This window comes from Petromyzon marinus, chromosome 22, assembly GCF_048934315.1.
Source record: "Petromyzon marinus isolate PM22_M1 ecotype Great Lakes invasive population chromosome 22, UKy_Petmar_22M1.pri1.0, whole genome shotgun sequence".
Classification (NCBI taxonomy): domain Eukaryota; kingdom Metazoa; phylum Chordata; class Hyperoartia; order Petromyzontiformes; family Petromyzontidae; genus Petromyzon; species Petromyzon marinus.
The window spans coordinates 7,699,778-7,722,770 of NC_133688.1; the positions used below are offsets into that span (position 1 = coordinate 7,699,778).

The following is a 22,993-nucleotide window of genomic DNA, read 5'->3' on the forward strand; positions in this document are numbered from 1 at the left end:
AGCCTAAAATGAGTACCTGGTGCAGTGTGTAAACATTGCCACTAGGGAGACAAAGGCGGTCGGGCGTGGTGCTGGCCACCCACCCCCTAGTGTACCGTTCCGGCCTTCATAGGTGCTCGCTAACAGCACTTGCCCCTACAGTTTGTTAAGGCTACACGGGGGATCTTTGTTTTTGTGTGTGTGTGAGTGGCTGTATGTGTGTACGTCGATATTTGTGTGTGTAACTCCATGCGTGTGTATCTAAAGTCGATGTCTGTGTGTGTGAGTCCATATGTGTGTGTAGGGCGTTGTATGTGTAAGTCTATGTATGTGTGTGTGAGTCGATGTTGGTGTGTTTAAATCGATGTGTGCGTGGGTCCGCGTGTGTAAGTCCATAAGTGTGTGTAGGTCGCTGTGTCTGTAAGTCTATGTATGTGTGTGTGTGAGTCGATGTGTGTGTGAGTTGTTGTATGTGTGTATGTACATATGTGTGTGTAATTCCATGTCTGTGCATCTAAAGTCGATGTCGGTGTGTGTGAGTACATATATGTGTGTGTGTAAGTCTATGTGTTTGTGTGTGTGGGTCAATGTGTGTCTGCCAGGAGATTGAATCTTTATCCTCGGGGCTCCTCCAGAAACAACAAAAAGCCACTACGTGTGGCCACGTGGAATGTTCGAATGCTCACCGCGAAGGAGAGGCTGCCACTCCTCTGTCAGGAGCTGGACCGGTGCCGCCTGGATCTCTGGTGGCATTCAGGAGGTCCGGCTCTGGCTCCTACCACCATGAGGGGTGGACAGTCCTCTACTCGGGGCAGGAGACTGCCAAACAACAGGGTGTTGCTCTTCTTCTGAACAAAATAATGAAGGGGACGTGGGAGCGTGGCGGTGAGGTGTGGGAAGCTGTAAGCCCCAGGCTACTTTGGGCTCGCCTTCCCATCAACCGGAGGCGATGAGTGGTGGTTGTGGTTACTTATGCCCCCACCAAAGACAACATCCGTGGAGGGATGCAGGCAAGGCCGATGAGTCAGATGCCTTCTATGACCTCCTGTCACAGGTGCTGGCTAAAGTGGCCCCTCAGGATAGTCATCTTGTTGGGTGACATCAATGCCCGAGTTGGTCATGATGCTGGCACCTGGTCTGGAGTGATTGGAAGGCATGGGCCAGATCAGCTCAATAACAATGGTAGGAGGCTGCTAGAATTTTGTGCAGCCCATGAGCTTGTAATTACCAATACGCTGTTCCGGCATCGGCGCATCCACATAACATCATGGATGCATGCCGGGTCCAAGCAAGAACATCTGCTGGACTACATAGTGACGGACCAGCGGATGCGAGCGAATGTCCTTGACACCAGGACCTACCGTGGAGCTGATCTGCCCTCTGACCATCGACTTATCATTTGTAAGATGCGCCTGCCATTCTTCCACTCCGGTGGTGGGTGTACACCCAGGACCCCATTCAAACCTAAGGTGGCCTGGTCTCAGCTAGCTGATGGAAGTTGCAAGCGAGAATTTCATCATCGCATGCGACTGGGGTTGGCATCGTCCCCCACCCCTCCTGATGTCGAGGGTAAATGGGCAAGGTTTAGGACTGTGACTCATGCAGCTGCAATGGCTGCTTTGGGTATGCGGTCCAGACCCCCCCAGAGACCCTGGCTGACAGAGGGGGTGTTCAGGATGGTTGAGAATACGCGACAGGCCCACTCTCATCAGCTACAGCATCCCACGTCAGAGAATGAGGAGGCTTACCGCAGCCTTCGCAAAGATGGGTGGTGGTCGTGGGTTGCTGAGGAGATGGAGTCTGCCTCAATGGCCCGCAATCACAAATCCCTATTTAACTCGATCAAAAAAGTAACCTGCAGCGCCACACCTATTACCATCATTACGGGAAAGAACGGTGATACAATCTCTGACCCCCAGGAACAGGTTTGCAGATTTGCTGAGCATTTCTGTGAGGTCCTGGGGGAGGGGGAATCCCTCAGCCTGGAAAACATCATGGGACAAAGTGAGGATGACCCTGCTGAGGCTGCGGTGCCTCAAATATTGGAGGGAAGTCACCCCCTGTGAGTGGCTGGCTGAGGTGCCATCCGTTGAGGAAGTACTGAAGGCGATCCAGAGTCTGAGACCAGGAAAGGCACTGGGCAGAGATGATCTCCCAAGCGAAATGCTGAGGGAGAGTGGCATTTGTGCGCAGGCTGCCCTACATAACATCATAACAACAGTCTGGGCCACTGGACGGGTTCCGCAGGATTGGAAGGATGCCCTGGTGGTCCCCCTCTTTAAGAAGGGGGACCGCACAGACTGTAACAACTATAGGGGCATCTCACTCCTCAGTGTGCCGGGAAAGGTCCTGGCAAGGATTATTCAACATCGCCTTGCTAGGCACGCTGAGGAGAGGCTTGCGGAGCCCCAATGCGGTTTCAGGAAAGGGTGGTCCTGCACAGATGCCATATTTTCTGTCTGTCTGCTACAGCAGAGGTGTAGGGAATTCCAACAAGACCTACATCTCTGCTTCATTGACCTGGTCAAGGCCTACGATACCATCAGTAGGCCTGGGCTCTGGGTTGTTCTTCGTGCTTTCGGAGTCCCTGACCCTCTGCTCACGCTCATTAAGGACCTTCATGATGGTGATCGGGCCCGGGTAAAACTACGTGGCTGGGAGCCAGAGCCATTCCATGTACACCTTGGGGTGCAACAGGGATGTCCTCTGGCTCCAACATTATTTAACATCTATTTCGACGACGTAGTTCGTGAAGCCTTCAGTAGCTGTACTGGAGGAATTTCCATCTGGTACAGATACAATGGGAGGCTGATCGATGCCCGGGTGCGGTCAAGGGATGGCTCCCTATTGGTCAACCACGTTATGTATGCCGACGACCTGGTAATTGCAGCTCACTCAGATGAGGAGTTGGAGGCGCTGCTGCTGAACCTGGATCTTGCCACTAAGAGGTAGGAACTTACCATCATGCCCCACCAAAACGAAGCACCTGCCTGGGTATTTTGTACCATCGGACACTCCACCCCCACAACTCCTATTTGGTGTTAGGGCAGTTGTGGAGAGAGTAGAGAGTTTCCCATACCTGGGCAGTGTGCTCATGACCGGCTCCAGTTTAACAGCAGAGGTCTCACTCCGAATCAGTCGAGCAGCATTATCTTTTCATCAATTGCGTAACACTGTGTGGAAGCTACCTGGTCTGTCGCTACGCACGAAGCTTCGCGTCTTCTCGGCCACAGTAATTCCCTCCCTCCTCTAAGCTTGCGTAACGTGGACCCCCCTAATGGAACACCTTCGCCGGTTAGAAACATTTGGGCTGGCCTGCCTACGATCAATCCTGGGTTTAACCAGGCTGGATTGTGTGAGGAGCTCACAAATCCTCGAAAGATCTGGACAAAGTCCCATCGGTGAGCACCTCCGGCAGGCAAGGCTGCGTTGGCTGGGCCATGTAGCCTGCATGCCCAAACAGCTTTTGTTCGGCCGGATCGAGGGGGCTAAACGGGCGCGGCACGGGCAAGAGAAGAGATTGAGTGACGTGGTACAGGAGGATGTGGAGCTGAGTGGACTTGCCGATGACTGGTACCAGCGGTGTCAAGATCGGCCTCTGTGGAGGAGGCTCGTGAAGGACGCTACTGGGAAGTTGGAGGCAATCGCCCTCCAACAACAACAGAGGCCGGAAGAGCGACGCTCACAACAACGAGCAGAGCGCCGGGTGGCTAAAGCACAGCAAGTTGGCACAGTAGGGGGCACAAGTGGTGCATCAGCCACTCATCTTGGTCATCTCAGTCAGTTGACCCATGGCACCTGGCTCTGCTCCGTGACCTCCTGCGGGCAGGCGTTTGACACTTCACGTGGCCTCAAGGTGCACATAGCTAGGCACAAGCGTCGTGGTGACGTCACCACCACTTAGTGGTGAATGGCGGTTGTTGTTTAATTTTTCGCCCGGGCAATTCCGGGTACTTCCCGCTAGTCTAACCTATAAAAGGCAATTTGTAATGAGTAAACAGTTAAGGTAATAAATATTTGAAGGGAGCTGTAAATCTGTGTATTACCTTGCCCAGTGTCCACACAAAAGATCATTCCCCCCTCACCCCCACCGAATGCATGTGACTTGGTAGGGGCCCTCCCCCCCACTGAACGCGTGTGAGTTGGTAGAGTCGAGCATGCGCTGTGTAAGAAATAACCGAATACAGCACTGAATCGCTAATTAAACTACTTTAAAGGTGACGGAAGCGAAATGGGAATAGTGCTGGCTCAGCACGGGGCTTATGGCGTGCTACCTGGGCACTTTTTTTAAAACGTAAACCCCACGGTTTGCGAGCCAAATCCTTCGCAAGTTTTGGTCACATACAACAACAACAACCGCCATTCGCCACTAAGTGGCGGTGACGTCACCACGACGCTTGTGCCAGGCTATGTGCACCCTGAGGCCACGTGAAGTGTCGAACGCCCGCTGGCAGGAGGTCACGGGGCAGACCCAGGTGCCACGGGTCGACTGACTGAGATGACTGGCTGATGCACCACCTGTGCCCCCCTACTGTGCCAACCTGCTGTGCTTTGGCCACCCGGCGCTCCGCTCGTTGTTGTGAGCGTCGCTCCTCCGCCCTCCGTTGTTGTTGGAGGGCGACTACCTCCAACTGCCCAGTAGCATCCTTCACGAGCCTCCTCCACAGAGGCCGATCTTGACACCGCTGGTACCAGTCATCGACAAGTCCACTCAGCTCCACGTCCTCCCGTACCACATCACTCCATCTCTTCTCTAGCCCGTGCCGCGCCCGCTTTGCCCCCTCAATCCGGCCAAACAAAAGCTGTTTCGGCATGCGGTGGCTGGGCATGCGGGCTACATGACCCAGCCATCGCAGCCTTGCCTGCCGGAGGAGCTCACCGATGGGACCTTGCCCAGATCTTTCAAGGATTTGTGAGCTCCTCACACAATCCAGTCTGGTTAAACCCAGGATGGATCGTAGGCAGGCCAGCCTAAATGTTTCTAACCGGCGAAGATGTTCCATTAGGGGGGTCCACGTTTCGCAAGCGTAGAGAAGGGAGGGAATGACTGTGGCCGAGAAGACCTGAAGCTTGGTGCGGAGCGACAGACCAGGTAGCTTTCACACAGCGTTACGCAACCGATGAAATGATATTGCCGCTCGACTGATTCGGAGTGAGACCTCTGCTGTTAAACTGGAGCCGGTCATAAGCACACTGCCCAGGTATGGGAAACTCTCCACTCTCTCCACAACTGCCCCATCACCGATCGGCAGTTGTGGGGGTGGAGTGTCCAATGGTACAAAATACCCAGGCAGGTGCTTAGTTTTGGTGGGGCTGATGGTAAGGCCCCACCTCTTAGTGGCACGCTCCAGTCTCAGCAGCAGCGTCTCCAACTCCTCTGACTGAGCAGCTATTAATAGCTGGTCACATACACACACAGACACACAGACGAAAATTTCAATTTATAGGTAAGACAAGCGGGAAGTACCCGGCGTTGCCCAGGTGAAAAATATATTTCAAAGCTTCTCTGAAAAACCTTACATATACATACACAGACACTAAGGTATTGTGAAAGCCCGGTGGGCCGTTTGTCCATTTCTCCACCAACAAAATTATAAGAGGCTTGCACAAGTCCAAAAAGTTATAGAAAGTGGGAGTAAATAGTTGATCTAAAAGGTTTATGAAAATTGTCGACCCCCCCCCCTCTCAAAAAATATCTTTACCCCCACGTAGGTGTATATACCTACACACCCTAGATACAACAGAGTAAGTAGTCTCTCTTGACTCTGTAGTTGTATCTACTGACTCTACAGGAGTATCTACTGAGCCAGTAGTAGCTACTGACTGTTTAGTAGAATTTAGTGACTGTAGTAATGACTATCAACTTACTATAGTGGTATCTATCAAACTCTATAGCAGTATCTACTCACTCTATAGTAGTATCTACTGACTCTAGTAGCTACTGACAGTAGTAGTATCTACTGACTGTATAGTAGTATTTTTGACAGTAGTGGTATACACTGACTGTTTTGGTATCTAATAACTCTATATGGCATGATCTACCAACTGGATAACAGTATCTACTATGATTACAGCAGTGCATACTGACTGTGGTGGTACCTGCTATGACTACAGCATTGCATGCTGACTGTGGTGGTACCTGCTATGACTACAGCATTGCATGCTGACTGTGGTGGTATCCTGCTTTCATTATAGCATTGCATGCTGACTGTGGTAGTATCCTGCTATGACTACAGCATTGCATACTGACTTTAGTGGTATCCTGTTATGACTACAGCAGTGAATGCTGACTGTGGTGGTATCCTGTTATGACAACAGCATTGCCAGCTGACTGTGGTGGTATCCTGCTATGACTACATCATTGCATGCTGACTGTGGTGGTATCCTGCTATGATTACAGCATTGCATGCTGACTGTGGTGGTATCCTGCTATGACTACAGCATTGCATGCTGACTGTGGTGGTATCCTGCTATGACTACAGCATTGCATACTGACTGTGGTGGTATCCTGCTATGACAACAGCAGTGCATGCTGACTGTGGTGGTATCCTGCTATGACAACAGCAGTGCATGCTGACTTTGGTGGTATCCTGCTATGACTACAGCATTGCATGCTGACTGTGGTGGTATCCTGCTTTAACTACAGCACCGCATGCTGACTGTGGTAGTATCCTGCTATGACTACAGCATTGCATACTGACTGTAGTGGTATGCTGCTATGACTACAGCAGTGAATGCTGAATGCTGACTGTGGTGGTATCCTGCTATGACTACAGCACCGCATGCTGACTGTGGTGGTATCCTGCTATGACTACAGCATTGCATACTGACTTTAGTGGTACCCTGTTATGACTACAGCAGTGAATGCTGACTGTGGTGGTATCCTGTTATGACAACAGCATTGCCAGCTGACTGTGGTGGTATCCTGCTATGACTACATCATTGCATGCTGACTGTGGTGGTATCCTGCTTTCATTACAGCATTGCATGCTGACTGTGGTAGTATCCTGCTATGACTACAGCATTGCATACTGACTTTAGTGGTATCCTGTTATGACTACAGCAGTGAATGCTGACTGTGGTGGTATCCTGTTATGACAACAGCATTGCCAGCTGACTGTGGTGGTATCCTGCTATGACTACATCATTGCATGCTGACTGTGGTGGTATCCTGCTATGATTACAGCATTGCATGCTGACTGTGGTGGTATCCTGCTATGACTACAGCATTGCATGCTGACTGTGGTGGTATCCTGCTATGACTACAGCATTGCATACTGACTGTGGTGGTATCCTGCTATGACAACAGCAGTGCATGCTGACTGTGGTGGTATCCTGCTATGACAACAGCAGTGCATGCTGACTTTGGTGGTATCCTGCTATGACTACAGCATTGCATGCTGACTGTGGTGGTATCCTGCTTTAACTACAGCACCGCATGCTGACTGTGGTAGTATCCTGCTATGACTACAGCATTGCATACTGACTGTAGTGGTATGCTGCTATGACTACAGCAGTGAATGCTGAATGCTGACTGTGGTGGTATCCTGCTATGACTACAGCACCGCATGCTGACTGTGGTGGTATCCTGCTATGACTACAGCATTGCATACTGACTGTAGTGGTATGATGCTATGACTACAACAGTGAATGCTGAATGCTGACTGTGGTGGTATTCTGCTATGACTACAGCAGTGAATGCTGACTGTGGTGGTATCCTACTATGACTACATCATTGCATGCTGACTGTGGTGGTATCCTGCTATGACTACAGCATTGCATACTGACTGTAGTGGTATCCTGCTATGACGACAGAATTGAATGCTGACTGTGGATGTATCCTGCTATGACTACAGCAGTGAATGCTGACTGTGGTGGTATCCTACTATGACTACAGCATTGCCAGCTGACTGTGGTGGTATCCTGCTATGACTACATCATTGCATGCTGACTGTGGTGGTACCCTGCTATGACTACAGCATTGCATGCTGACTGTGGTGGTATCCTGCTATGAATACAGCAGTGAATGCTGACTGTGGTGGTATCCTGCTATGACTACAGCATTGCCAGCTGACTGTGGTGGTATCCTGCTATGACTACATCATTGCATGATGACTGTGGTGGCATCCTGCTATGACTACAGCAGTGAATGCTGAATGCTGACTATGGTGGTATTCTGCTATGACTACAGCAGTGAATGCTGACTATGGTGGTAACCTGCTATGACTACATCATTGCATGCTGACTGTGGTGGTATCCTGCTTTCATTACAGCATTGCATGCTGACTGTGGTAGTATCCTGCTATGACTACAGCATTGCATACTGACTTTAGTGGTATCCTGTTATGACTACAGCAGTGAATGCTGACTGTGGTGGTATCCTGTTATGACAACAGCATTGCCAGCTGACTGTGGTGGTATCCTGCTATGACTACATCATTGCATGCTGACTGTGGTGGTATCCTGCTATGACTACAGCATTGCCAGCTGACTGTGGTGGTATCCTGCTATGACTACATCATTGCATGCTGACTGTGGTGGTATCCTGCTATGACGACAGAATTGCATGCTGACTGAGGACGTATCCTGCTATGACTACAGCATTGCATGCTGACTGTGGTGGTAGCTGCTATGACTACAGCATTGCATGCTGACTGTGGTGGTATCCTGCTATGACTACAGCATTGCATGCTGACTGTGGTGGTATCCTGCTTTCACTACAGCATTGCATGCTGACTGTAGTAGTATCCTGCTATGACTACAGTATTGCATACTGACTTTAGTGGTATCCTGCTATGACTACAGCAGTGAATGCTGACTGTGGTAGTATCCTGCTATGACTACAGCATTGCCAGCTGACTGTGGTGGTATCCTATGACTACAGCATTGCCAGCTGACTGTGGTGGTATCCTGCTATGACTACAGCATTGCATGCTGACTGTGGTGGTATCCTGCTATGACAACAGCAGTGCATGCTGACTTTGGTGGTATCCTGCTATGACTACAGCATTGCATGCTGACTGTGGTGGTATCCTGCTTTAACTACAGCACCGCATGCTGACTGTGGTAGTATCCTGCTATGACTACAGCATTGCATACTGACTGTAGTGGTATGCTGCTATGACTACAGCAGTGAATGCTGAATGCTGACTGTGGTGGTATCCTGCTATGACTACAGCACCGCATGCTGACTGTGGTGGTATCCTGCTATGACTACAGCATTGCATACTGACTGTAGTGGTATGATGCTATGACTACAACAGTGAATGCTGAATGCTGACTGTGGTGGTATTCTGCTATGACTACAGCAGTGAATGCTGACTGTGGTGGTATCCTACTATGACTACATCATTGCATGCTGACTGTGGTGGTATCCTGCTATGACTACAGCATTGCATACTGACTGTAGTGGTATCCTGCTATGACGACAGAATTGCATGCTGACTGTGGATGTATCCTGCTATGACTACAGCAGTGAATGCTGACTGTGGTGGTATCCTACTATGACTACAGCATTGCCAGCTGACTGTGGTGGTATCCTGCTATGACTACATCATTGCATGCTGACTGTGGTGGTACCCTGCTATGACTATAGCATTGCATGCTGACTGTGGTGGTATCCTGCTATGAATACAGCAGTGAATGCTGACTGTGGTGGTATCCTGCTATGACTACAGCATTGCCAGCTGACTGTGGTGGTATCCTGCTATGACTACATCATTGCATGATGACTGTGGTGGCATCCTGCTATGACTACAGCAGTGAATGCTGAATGCTGACTATGGTGGTATTCTGCTATGACTACAGCAGTGAATGCTGACTGTGGTGGTAACCTGCTATGACTACATCATTGCATGCTGACTGTGGTGGTATCCTGCTATGACTACAGCATTGCATACTGACTGTAGTGCTATCCTGCTATGACGACAGAATTGCATGCTGACTGTGGACGTATCCTGCTATGACTACAGCATTGCATGCTGACTGTGGTGGTATCCTGCTATAACTACATCATTGCATGCTGACTGTGGTGGTAGCTGCTATGACTACAGCAGTGAATGCTGACTGTGGTGGTGTCCTACTATGACTACAGCATTGCCAGCTGACTGTGGTGGTATCCTGCTATGACTACATCATTGCATGCTGACTGTGGTGGTATCCTGCTATGACGACAGAATTGCATGCTGACTGAGGACGTATCCTGCTATGACTACAGCATTGCATGCTGACTGTGGTGGTAGCTGCTATGACTACAGCATTGCATGCTGACTGTGGTGGTATCCTGCTATGACTACAGCATTGCATGCTGACTGTGGTGGTATCCTGCTTTCACTACAGCATTGCATGCTGACTGTAGTAGTATCCTGCTATGACTACAGCATTGCATACTGACTTTAGTGGTATCCTGCTATGACTACAGCAGTGAATGCTGACTGTGGTGGTATCCTGCTATGACTACAGCATTGCCAGCTGACTGTGGTGGTATCCTGCTATGACTACATAATTGCATGCTGACTGTGGTGGTATCCTGCTATGACGACAGAATTGCATGCTGACTGTGGACGTATCCTGCTATGACTACAGCATTGCAGGCTGACTGTGGTGGTATCCTGCTATGACTACAGCATTGCATGCTGACTGTGGTGGTAGCTGCTATGACTACAGCAGTGAATGCTGACTGTGGTGGTATCCTATGACTACAGCATTGCCAGCTGACTGTGGTGGTATCCTGCTATGACTACATCATTGCATGCTGACTGTGGTGGTATCCTGCTATGACTACAGCATTGCCAGCTGACTGTGGTGGTATCCTGCTATGACTACATCATTGCATGCTGACTGTGGTGGTATCCTGCTATGACTACAGCAGTGAATGCTGAATGCTGACTGTGGTGGTATTCTGCAGCAGTGAATGCTGACTGTGGTGGCATCCTGCTATGACTACAGCAGTGAATGCTGAATGCTGACTATGGTGGTATTCTGCTATGACTACAGCAGTGAATGCTGACTGTGGTGGTAACCTGCTATGACTACATCATTGCATGCTGACTGTGGTGGTATCCTGCTATGACTACAGCATTGCATACTGACTGTAGTGCTATCCTGCTATGACGACAGAATTGCATGCTGACTGTGGACGTATCCTGCTATGACTACAGCATTGCATGCTGACTGTGGTGGTATCCTGCTATAACTACATCATTGCATGCTGACTGTGGTGGTAGCTGCTATGACTACAGCAGTGAATGCTGACTGTGGTGGTGTCCTACTATGACTACAGCATTGCCAGCTGACTGTGGTGGTATCCTGCTATGACTACATCATTGCATGCTGACTGTGGTGGTATCCTGCTATGACGACAGAATTGCATGCTGACTGAGGACGTATCCTGCTATGACTACAGCATTGCATGCTGACTGTGGTGGTAGCTGCTATGACTACAGCATTGCATGCTGACTGTGGTGGTATCCTGCTATGACTACAGCATTGCATGCTGACTGTGGTGGTATCCTGCTTTCACTACAGCATTGCATGCTGACTGTAGTAGTATCCTGCTATGACTACAGCATTGCATACTGACTTTAGTGGTATCCTGCTATGACTACAGCAGTGAATGCTGACTGTGGTGGTATCCTGCTATGACTACAGCATTGCCAGCTGACTGTGGTGGTATCCTGCTATGACTACATCATTGCATGCTGACTGTGGTGGTATCCTGCTATGACGACAGAATTGCATGCTGACTGTGGACGTATCCTGCTATGACTACAGCATTGCAGGCTGACTGTGGTGGTATCCTGCTATGACTACAGCATTGCATGCTGACTGTGGTGGTAGCTGCTATGACTACAGCAGTGAATGCTGACTGTGGTGGTATCCTATGACTACAGCATTGCCAGCTGACTGTGGTGGTATCCTGCTATGACTACATCATTGCATGCTGACTGTGGTGGTATCCTGCTATGACTACAGCATTGCCAGCTGACTGTGGTGGTATCCTGCTATGACTACATCATTGCATGCTGACTGTGGTGGTATCCTGCTATGACTACAGCAGTGAATGCTGAATGCTGACTGTGGTGGTATTCTGCAGCAGTGAATGCTGACTGTAGTGGTACCCTGCTATGACGACAGAATTGCATGCTGACTGTGGACGTATCCTGCTATGACTACATCATTGCATGCTGACTGTGGTGGTAGCTGCTATGACTACAGCAGTGAATGCTGACTGTGGTGGTATCCTACTATGACTACAGCATTGCCAGCTGACTGTGGTGGTATCCTGCTTTGACTACATCATTGCATGCTGACTGTGGTGGTATCCTGCTATGATGACAGAATTGCATGCTGACTGTGGACGTATCCTGCTATGACTACAGCATTGCATACTGACTGTGGTAGTATTCTGCTATGACTACAGCATTGCATGCTGACTGTGGTGGTATCCTGCTATGACAACAGCAGTGCATGCTGACTGTGGTGGTATCCTGCTATGACTACAGCATTGCATGCTGACTGTGGTGGTATCCTGCTTTGACTACAGCAGTGAATGTTAAATGCTGACTATGGTGGTATTCTGCTATGACTACAGCAGTGAATGCTGAATGTGGTGTTATCCTGCTATGACTACATCATTGCACGCTGACTGTGGTGGTATCCTGCTATGACTACAGCATTGCATACTGACTGTGGTGGTATACTGCTATGACTACAGCATTGCATGCTGACTGTGGACGTATCCTGCTATGACTACAGCATTGCATGCTGACTGTGGTGGTATCCTGCTATGACTACAGCATTGCATGTTGACTGTGGTGGTAGCTGCTATGACTACAGCAGTGAATGCTGACTGTGGTGGTATCCTGCTATGACTACAGCAGTGAATGCTGACTGTGGTGGTATCCTGCTATGAATACATCATTGCACGCTGACTGTGGTGGTAACCTGCTATGACTACAGCATTGCATACTGACTGTGGTGGTATACTGCTATGACTACAGCATTGCATGATGACTGTGGACGTATCCTGCTATGACTACAGCATTGCATGCTGACTGTGGTGGTATCCTGCTATGACTACAGCATTGCATGTTGACTGTGGTGGTATCTGCTATGACTACAGCAGTGAATGCTGACTATGGTGGTATCCTGCTATGACTACATCATTGCATGCTGACTGTGGTGGTATCCTGCTATGACTACAGCATTGCATGCTGACTGTGGTGGTATTCTGCTATGACTACAGCAGTGAATGTTGACTGTGGTGGTATCCTGCTATGACTACAGCAGTGCATACCGACTATGGTGGTTCCTCCTATGACTACAGCATTGCATGCTGACTGTGGTGGTATCCTGCTATGACTACAGCATTGCATGCTGACTGTGGTGGTATCCTGCTATGACTACAGCAGTGCATACCGACTATGGTGGTTCCTGCTATGACTACAGCATTGCATGCTGACTGTGGTGGTATCCTGCTATGACTACAGCATTGCATGCTGACTGTGGTAGTATCCTGCTATGACTACAGCATTGCATACTGACTGTGGTGGTATCCTGCTATGACTGCAGCATTGCATGCTGACTGTGGACGTATCCTGCTATGACTACAGCATTGCATGCTGACTGTGGTGGTATCCTGCTATGACTACAGCATTGCATGTTGACTGTGGTGGTAGCTGCTATGACTACAGCAGTGAATGCTGACTGTGGTGGTATCCTGCTATGACTACATCATTGCATGCTGACTGTGGTGGTATCCTGCTATGACTACAGCATTGCATGCTGACTGTGGTGGTATCCTGCTATGACTACAGCAGTGAATCTTGACTGTGGTGGTATCCTGCTATGACTACAGCAGTGCATACCGACTATGGTGGTTCCTGCTATGACTACAGCATTGCATGCTGACTGTGGTGGTATCCTGCTATGACTACAGCATTGCATGCTGACTGTGGTGGTATCCTGCTATGACTACAGCAGTGCATACCGACTATGGTGGTTCCTGCTATGACTACAGCATTGCATGCTGACTGTGGTGGTATCCTGCTATGACTACAGCATTGCATGCTGACTGTGGTGGTATCCTGCTATGACTACAGCATTGCATGTTGACTGTGGTGGTAGCTGCTATGACTACAGCAGTGAATGCTGACTGTGGTGGTATCCTGCTATGACTACATCATTGCATGCTGACTGTGTTGGTATCCTGCTATGACTACAGCATTGCATGCTGACTGTGGTGGTATCCTGCTATGACTACAGCAGTGCATACCGACTATGGTGGTTCCTGCTATGACTACAGCATTGCATGCTGACTGTGGTGGTATCCTGCTATGACTACAGCATTGCATGCTGACTGTGGTGGTATCCTGCTATGACAACAGCAGTGCATGCTGACTGTGGTGGTATCCTGCTATGAGTACAGCATTGCATGCTGACCGTGGTGGTATCCTGCTATGACTACAGCATTGCATGCTGACTGTGGTGGTATCCTGCTATGACAACAGCATTGGATGCTGACTGTGGTGGTATCCTGCTATGACTACAGCAGTGCATACCGACTATGGTGGTTCCTGCTATGATTACAGCATTGCATGCTGACTGTGGTGGTATCCTGCTATGACTACAGTATTGCATGCTGACTGTGGTGGTATCCTGCTATGACAACAGCAGTGCATGCTGACTGTGGTGGTATCCTGCTATGACTACCCCATTGCATAATGACTGTGGTGGTATCCTGCTATGACAACAGCAGTGCATGCTGACTGTGGTGGTATCCTGCTATGACTACAGCATTGCATGCTGACTGTGGTGGTATCCTGCTATGACTACAGCATTGCATGCTGACTGTGGTGGTATCCTGCTATGACTACAGCAGTGAATGTTGACTGTGGTGGTATCCTGCTATGACTACAGCAGTGCATACCGACTATGGTGGTTCCTGCTATGACTACAGCATTGCATGCTGACTGTGGTGGTGTCCTGCTATGACTACAGCAGTGCATACCGACTATGGTGGTTCCTGCTATGACTACAGCATTGCATGCTGACTGTGGTGGTATCCTGCTATGACTACAGCATTGCATGCTGACTGTGGTGGTATCCTGCTATGACAACAGCAGTGCATGCTGACTGTGGTGGTATCCTGCTATGACTACCCCTTTGCATAATGACTGTGGTGGTATCCTGCTATGACAACAGCAGTGCATGCTGACTGTGGTGGTATCCTGCATTGCATGCTGACCGTGGTGGTATCCTGCTATGACTACAGCATTGCATGCTGACTGTGGTGGTATCTTGCTATGACAACAGCATTGGATGCTGACTGTGGTGGTATCCTGCTATGACTACAGCAGTGCATACCGACTATGGTGGTTCCTGCTATGATTACAGCATTGCATGCTGACTGTGGTGGTATCCTGCTATGACTACAGTATTGCATGCTGACTGTGGTGGTATCCTGCTATGACAACAGCAGTGCATGCTGACTGTGGTGGTATCCTTCCATGACTACAGCATTGCGTGCTGACTGTGGTGGTATCCTGCTATGACTACAGCATTGCATGCTGACTGTGGTGGTATCCTGCTATGACAACAGCAGTGCATGCTGACTGTGGTAGTATCCTGCTATGACTACCCCATTGCATAATGACTGTGGTGGTATCCTGCTATGACAACAGCAGTGCATGCTGACTGTGGTGGTATCCTGCTATGACTACAGCATTGCATGCTGACCGTGGTGGTATCCTGCTATGACTACAGCATTGCATGCTGACTGTGGTGGTATCCTGCTATGACAACAGCATTGCATGCTGACTGTCGTGGTATCCTGCTATGACTACCCCATTGCATAATGACTGTGGTGGTATCCTTCCATGACTACAGCATTGCGTGCTGACTGTGGTGGTATCCTGCTATGACTACAGCATTGCATGCTGACTGTGGTGGTATCCTGCTATGACAACAGCAGTGCATGCTGACTGTGGTAGTATCCTGCTATGACTACCCCATTGCATAATGACTGTGGTGGTATCCTGCTATGACAACAGCAGTGCATGCTGACTGTGGTGGTATCCTGCTATGACTACAGCATTGCATGCTGACTGTGGTGGTATCCTGCTATGACTACAGCATTGCATGCTGACTGTGGTGGTATCCTGCTATGACTACAGCAGTGAATGTTGACTGTGGTGGTATCCTGCTATGACTACAGCAGTGCATACCGACTATGGTGGTTCCTGCTATGACTACAGCATTGCATGCTGACTGTGGTGGTATCCTGCTATGACTACAGCATTGCATGCTGACTGTGGTGGTATCCTGCTATGACAACAGCAGTGCATGCTGACTGTGGTGGTATCCTGCTATGACTACCCCTTTGCATAATGACTGTGGTGGTATCCTGCTATGACAACAGCAGTGCATGCTGACTGTGGTGGTATCCTGCATTGCATGCTGACCGTGGTGGTATCCTGCTATGACTACAGCATTGCATGCTGACTGTGGTGGTATCTTGCTATGACAACAGCATTGGATGCTGACTGTGGTGGTATCCTGCTATGACTACAGCAGTGCATACCGACTATGGTGGTTCCTGCTATGATTACAGCATTGCATGCTGACTGTGGTGGTATCCTGCTATGACTACAGTATTGCATGCTGACTGTGGTGGTATCCTGCTATGACAACAGCAGTGCATGCTGACTGTGGTGGTATCCTTCCATGACTACAGCATTGCGTGCTGACTGTGGTGGTATCCTGCTATGACTACAGCATTGCATGCTGACTGTGGTGGTATCCTGCTATGACAACAGCAGTGCATGCTGACTGTGGTAGTATCCTGCTATGACTACCCCATTGCATAATGACTGTGGTGGTATCCTGCTATGACAACAGCAGTGCATGCTGACTGTGGTGGTATCCTGCTATGACTACAGCATTGCATGCTGACCGTGGTGGTATCCTGCTATGACTACAGCATTGCATGCTGACTGTGGTGGTATCCTGCTATGACAACAGCATTGCATGCTGACTGTGGTGGTATCCTGCTATGACTACCCCATTGCATAATGACTGTGGTGGTATCCTGCTATGACAACAGCAGTGCATGCTGACTGTGGTGGTATCCTGCTATGACTACAGCATTGCATGCTGACTGTGGTGGTATCCTGCTATGACAACAGCATTGGATGCTGACTGTGGTGGTATCCTGCTATGACTACAGCAGTGCATACCGACTATGGTGGTTCCTGCTATGATTACAGCATTGCATGCTGACTGTGGTGGTATCCTGCTATGACTACAGTATTGCATGCTGACTGTGGTGGTATCCTGCTATGACAACAGCAGTGCATGCTGACTGTGGTGGTATCCTTCCATGACTACAGCATTGCGTGCTGACTGTGGTGGTATCCTGCTATGACTACAGCATTGCATGCTGACTGTGGTGGTATCCTGCTATGACAACAGCAGTGCATGCTGACTGTGGTAGTATCCTGCTATGACTACCCCATTGCATAATGACTGTGGTGGTATCCTGCTATGACAACAGCAGTGCATGCTGACTGTGGTGGTATCCTGCTATGACTACAGCATTGCATGCTGACCGTGGTGGTATCCTGCTATGACTACAGCATTGCATGCTGACTGTGGTGGTATCCTGCTATGACAACAGCATTGCATGCTGACTGTGGTGGTATCCTGCTATGACTACCCCATTGCATAATGACTGTGGTGGTATCCTGCTATGACAACAGCAGTGCATGCTGACTGTGGTGGTATCCTGCTATGACTACAGCATTGCATGCTGACTGTGGTGGTATCCTGCTATGACAACAGCATTGGATGCTGACTGTGGTGGTATCCTGCTATGACTACAGCAGTGCATACCGACTATGGTGGTTCCTGCTATGATTACAGCATTGCATGCTGACTGTGGTGGTATCCTGCTATGACTACAGTATTGCATGCTGACTGTGGTGGTATCCTGCTATGACAACAGCAGTGCATGCTGACTGTGGTGGTATCCTGCTATGACTACCCCATTGCATAATGACTGTGGTGGTATCCTGCTATGACAACAGCAGTGCATGCTGACTGTGGTGGTATCCTGCTATGACTACAGCATTGCATGCTGACTGTGGTGGTATCCTGCTATGACTACAGCATTGCATGCTGACTGTGGTGGTATCCTGCTATGACTACAGCAGTGAATGTTGACTGTGGTGGTATCCTGCTATGACTACAGCAGTGCATACCGACTATGGTGGTTCCTGCTATGACTACAGCATTGCATGCTGACTGTGGTGGTGTCCTGCTATGACTACAGCAGTGCATACCGACTATGGTGGTTCCTGCTATGACTACAGCATTGCATGCTGACTGTGGTGGTATCCTGCTATGACTACAGCATTGCATGCTGACTGTGGTGGTATCCTGCTATGACAACAGCAGTGCATGCTGACTGTGGTGGTATCCTGCTATGACTACCCCTTTGCATAATGACTGTGGTGGTATCCTGCTATGACAACAGCAGTGCATGCTGACTGTGGTGGTATCCTGCATTGCATGCTGACCGTGGTGGTATCCTGCTATGACTACAGCATTGCATGCTGACTGTGGTGGTATCTTGCTATGACAACAGCATTGGATGCTGACTGTGGTGGTATCCTGCTATGACTACAGCAGTGCATACCGACTATGGTGGTTCCTGCTATGATTACAGCATTGCATGCTGACTGTGGTGGTATCCTGCTATGACTACAGTATTGCATGCTGACTGTGGTGGTATCCTGCTATGACAACAGCAGTGCATGCTGACTGTGGTGGTATCCTTCCATGACTACAGCATTGCGTGCTGACTGTGGTGGTATCCTGCTATGACTACAGCATTGCATGCTGACTGTGGTGGTATCCTGCTATGACAACAGCAGTGCATGCTGACTGTGGTAGTATCCTGCTATGACTACCCCATTGCATAATGACTGTGGTGGTATCCTGCTATGACAACAGCAGTGCATGCTGACTGTGGTGGTATCCTGCTATGACTACAGCATTGCATGCTGACCGTGGTGGTATCCTGCTATGACTACAGCATTGCATGCTGACTGTGGTGGTATCCTGCTATGACAACAGCATTGCATGCTGACTGTCGTGGTATCCTGCTATGACTACCCCATTGCATAATGACTGTGGTGGTATCCTTCCATGACTACAGCATTGCGTGCTGACTGTGGTGGTATCCTGCTATGACTACAGCATTGCATGCTGACTGTGGTGGTATCCTGCTATGACAACAGCAGTGCATGCTGACTGTGGTAGTATCCTGCTATGACTACCCCATTGCATAATGACTGTGGTGGTATCCTGCTATGACAACAGCAGTGCATGCTGACTGTGGTGGTATCCTGCTATGACTACAGCATTGCATGCTGACTGTGGTGGTATCCTGCTATGACTACAGCATTGCATGCTGACTGTGGTGGTATCCTGCTATGACTACAGCAGTGAATGTTGACTGTGGTGGTATCCTGCTATGACTACAGCAGTGCATACCGACTATGGTGGTTCCTGCTATGACTACAGCATTGCATGCTGACTGTGGTGGTATCCTGCTATGACTACAGCATTGCATGCTGACTGTGGTGGTATCCTGCTATGACAACAGCAGTGCATGCTGACTGTGGTGGTATCCTGCTATGACTACCCCTTTGCATAATGACTGTGGTGGTATCCTGCTATGACAACAGCAGTGCATGCTGACTGTGGTGGTATCCTGCATTGCATGCTGACCGTGGTGGTATCCTGCTATGACTACAGCATTGCATGCTGACTGTGGTGGTATCTTGCTATGACAACAGCATTGGATGCTGACTGTGGTGGTATCCTGCTATGACTACAGCAGTGCATACCGACTATGGTGGTTCCTGCTATGATTACAGCATTGCATGCTGACTGTGGTGGTATCCTGCTATGACTACAGTATTGCATGCTGACTGTGGTGGTATCCTGCTATGACAACAGCAGTGCATGCTGACTGTGGTGGTATCCTTCCATGACTACAGCATTGCGTGCTGACTGTGGTGGTATCCTGCTATGACTACAGCATTGCATGCTGACTGTGGTGGTATCCTGCTATGACAACAGCAGTGCATGCTGACTGTGGTAGTATCCTGCTATGACTACCCCATTGCATAATGACTGTGGTGGTATCCTGCTATGACAACAGCAGTGCATGCTGACTGTGGTGGTATCCTGCTATGACTACAGCATTGCATGCTGACCGTGGTGGTATCCTGCTATGACTACAGCATTGCATGCTGACTGTGGTGGTATCCTGCTATGACAACAGCATTGCATGCTGACTGTGGTGGTATCCTGCTATGACTACCCCATTGCATAATGACTGTGGTGGTATCCTGCTATGACAACAGCAGTGCATGCTGACTGTGGTGGTATCCTGCTATGACTACAGCATTGCATGCTGACTGTGGTGGTATCCTGCTATGACAACAGCATTGGATGCTGACTGTGGTGGTATCCTGCTATGACTACAGCAGTGCATACCGACTATGGTGGTTCCTGCTATGATTACAGCATTGCATGCTGACTGTGGTGGTATCCTGCTATGACTACAGTATTGCATGCTGACTGTGGTGGTATCCTGCTATGACAACAGCAGTGCATGCTGACTGTGGTGGTATCCTTCCATGACTACAGCATTGCGTGCTGACTGTGGTGGTATCCTGCTATGACTACAGCATTGCATGCTGACTGTGGTGGTATCCTGCTATGACAACAGCAGTGCATGCTGACTGTGGTAGTATCCTGCTATGACTACCCCATTGCATAATGACTGTAGTGGTATCCTGCTATGACAACAGCAGTGCATGCTGACTGTGGTGGTATCCTGCTATGACTACAGCATTGCATGCTGACCGTGGTGGTATCCTGCTATGACTACAGCATTGCATGCTGACTGTGGTGGTATCCTGCTATGACAACAGCATTGCATGCTGACTGTGGTGGTATCCTGCTATGACTACCCCATTGCATAATGACTGTGGTGGTATCCTGCTATGACAACAGCAGTGCATGCTGACTGTGGTGGTATCCTGCTATGACTACAGCATTGCATGCTGACTGTGGTGGTATCCTGCTATGACAACAGCATTGGATGCTGACTGTGGTGGTATCCTGCTATGACTACAGCAGTGCATACCGACTATGGTGGTTCCTGCTATGATTACAGCATTGCATGCTGACTGTGGTGGTATCCTGCTATGACTACAGTATTGCATGCTGACTGTGGTGGTATCCTGCTATGACAACAGCAGTGCATGCTGACTGTGGTGGTATCCTGCCATGACTACAGCATTGCGTACTGACTGTGGTGGTATAATGCTATGACAACAGCAGTGCATGCTGACTGTAGTGGTATCCTGCTATGACTACAGCATTGCATGCTGACTGTGGTGGTATCCTGCTATGACTACAGCAGTGCATAATGACTATGGTGGTTCCTGTATGATTACAGCTTTCACTACAGTAGTACATGCTGACCCATTCACTCATCATACACTAATTCACTCATCATACACTCACTCATCATATGATGACTCACTCACACATCATACACTCACTCACACAACCACTGACCCATTCACTCATCATACACTAATTCACACATACACTCACTCACACTACCACTGACTCACACATCATACACTGGGAGTGTCATACTGCCAGCTATGGCTGCTAGTTTGGTCATACATGTTATTTATATCGTTTATTGTTAAATGAGAATTACAGTTCCTATGATTACTTTTTTTATAGCTGTATTTTGGCTATTTAGAAAACATATGGTTAATCTATCTTATGGTTGTTATTGTTTGACTTGCATCACACTGGGATTTGAGCACAGCGTTGTAATGTTTTTTTAAAAGATTTGCTGGTTTATCCAGGATGTTTCTGTTGCGCGTCATCGCTTCAAGATGATTCTAAAGAAATCAACAACCTTCAATTCCTTTGCGCAATTTAAAGAATCGATTCTTGGCGCGCTCAGGTTTTATTTTATTTTAAATTAATGAGCTATCTTTTCATTTGTATGTTATGTTTTTAAGTTTTCAGACGTTTTAAAATATATATTTTCCCACTAGTAGCAGTATATATCGACTCTATAGCACAAAGTACTCGCCTGACAGAGTGCCGTGACAAGGCCTAGTCCCGTGCAGAGCCCCCGGCCTTGCCCACATTGCCCGGCCGGCCATGGCTGGGCCGCTACCCCCCCCCCCCCCCCGCGCTACAATACTATTTAATCGCTATAATTTTAGTATTTACCGAGCCTATAATAGTTAGTACACACATTGGGGTGGAGGGGGAGAAAAGAGGGCGTGACACTTTGATGAATTTACCTCAGCGTTGCTTGTGAATTTTTTGCATTTTGAATGCGAATGAGAAATGGCGTCCACCCTGCAGCGCCGGCGTGAGCGCGTTGCCAGGGGCAACTCGTGTCGACGTTTCACGCATGCGCAGTAGCGAGTCGGGCGGCAAAAGTAAGTAAATAAATAAAGATACATTGCACTAAATCGTTAATTAAACCACTTTAAAGGTGATGGATGGCAAAACGGAATAGCCTATGCCAAACACGGGGCTTAGGGCGTGTCGCCCGGCAATTTTTTTCTACGTAAACCCCGCTGTTAGAGAGCCAAATCCCTCGCAAGCGAGCGTACACAGACAGACAGATGGACAGACAGACAAAAAAATAGTTTTATAGGTTAGATACAAAAGCTATGAAGCCTTCTACTATCATCATGGCCAAAGCCATGGTAGACCATGCAAATGTATGCAGTGTTCAGTCACCACCACACTGCTTTGGCCATGGTAACAGTGTGGCCATGGTGACATCTCGATTAGAAGCCGAACTAAATTATTTTTCAGTTTCAGCACCGAAAGTTGGCAAATGGCCTCTTTCGGCATACTTTCGGTTTTGGCCGAAAGTCAATTTTTAACT

At 48.9% G+C, this 22,993-nt stretch overlaps 1 protein-coding gene across 3 annotated transcripts in view; it reads right to left on the bottom strand.

Annotated features, from left to right (window-relative positions):
- The window catches only part of GFUS (GDP-L-fucose synthase), a 62,870-nt gene that overhangs the window by 24,763 nt on the left and 15,114 nt on the right, over positions 1-22,993 (bottom strand). The gene's annotated exons all lie outside the window — the stretch shown is intronic.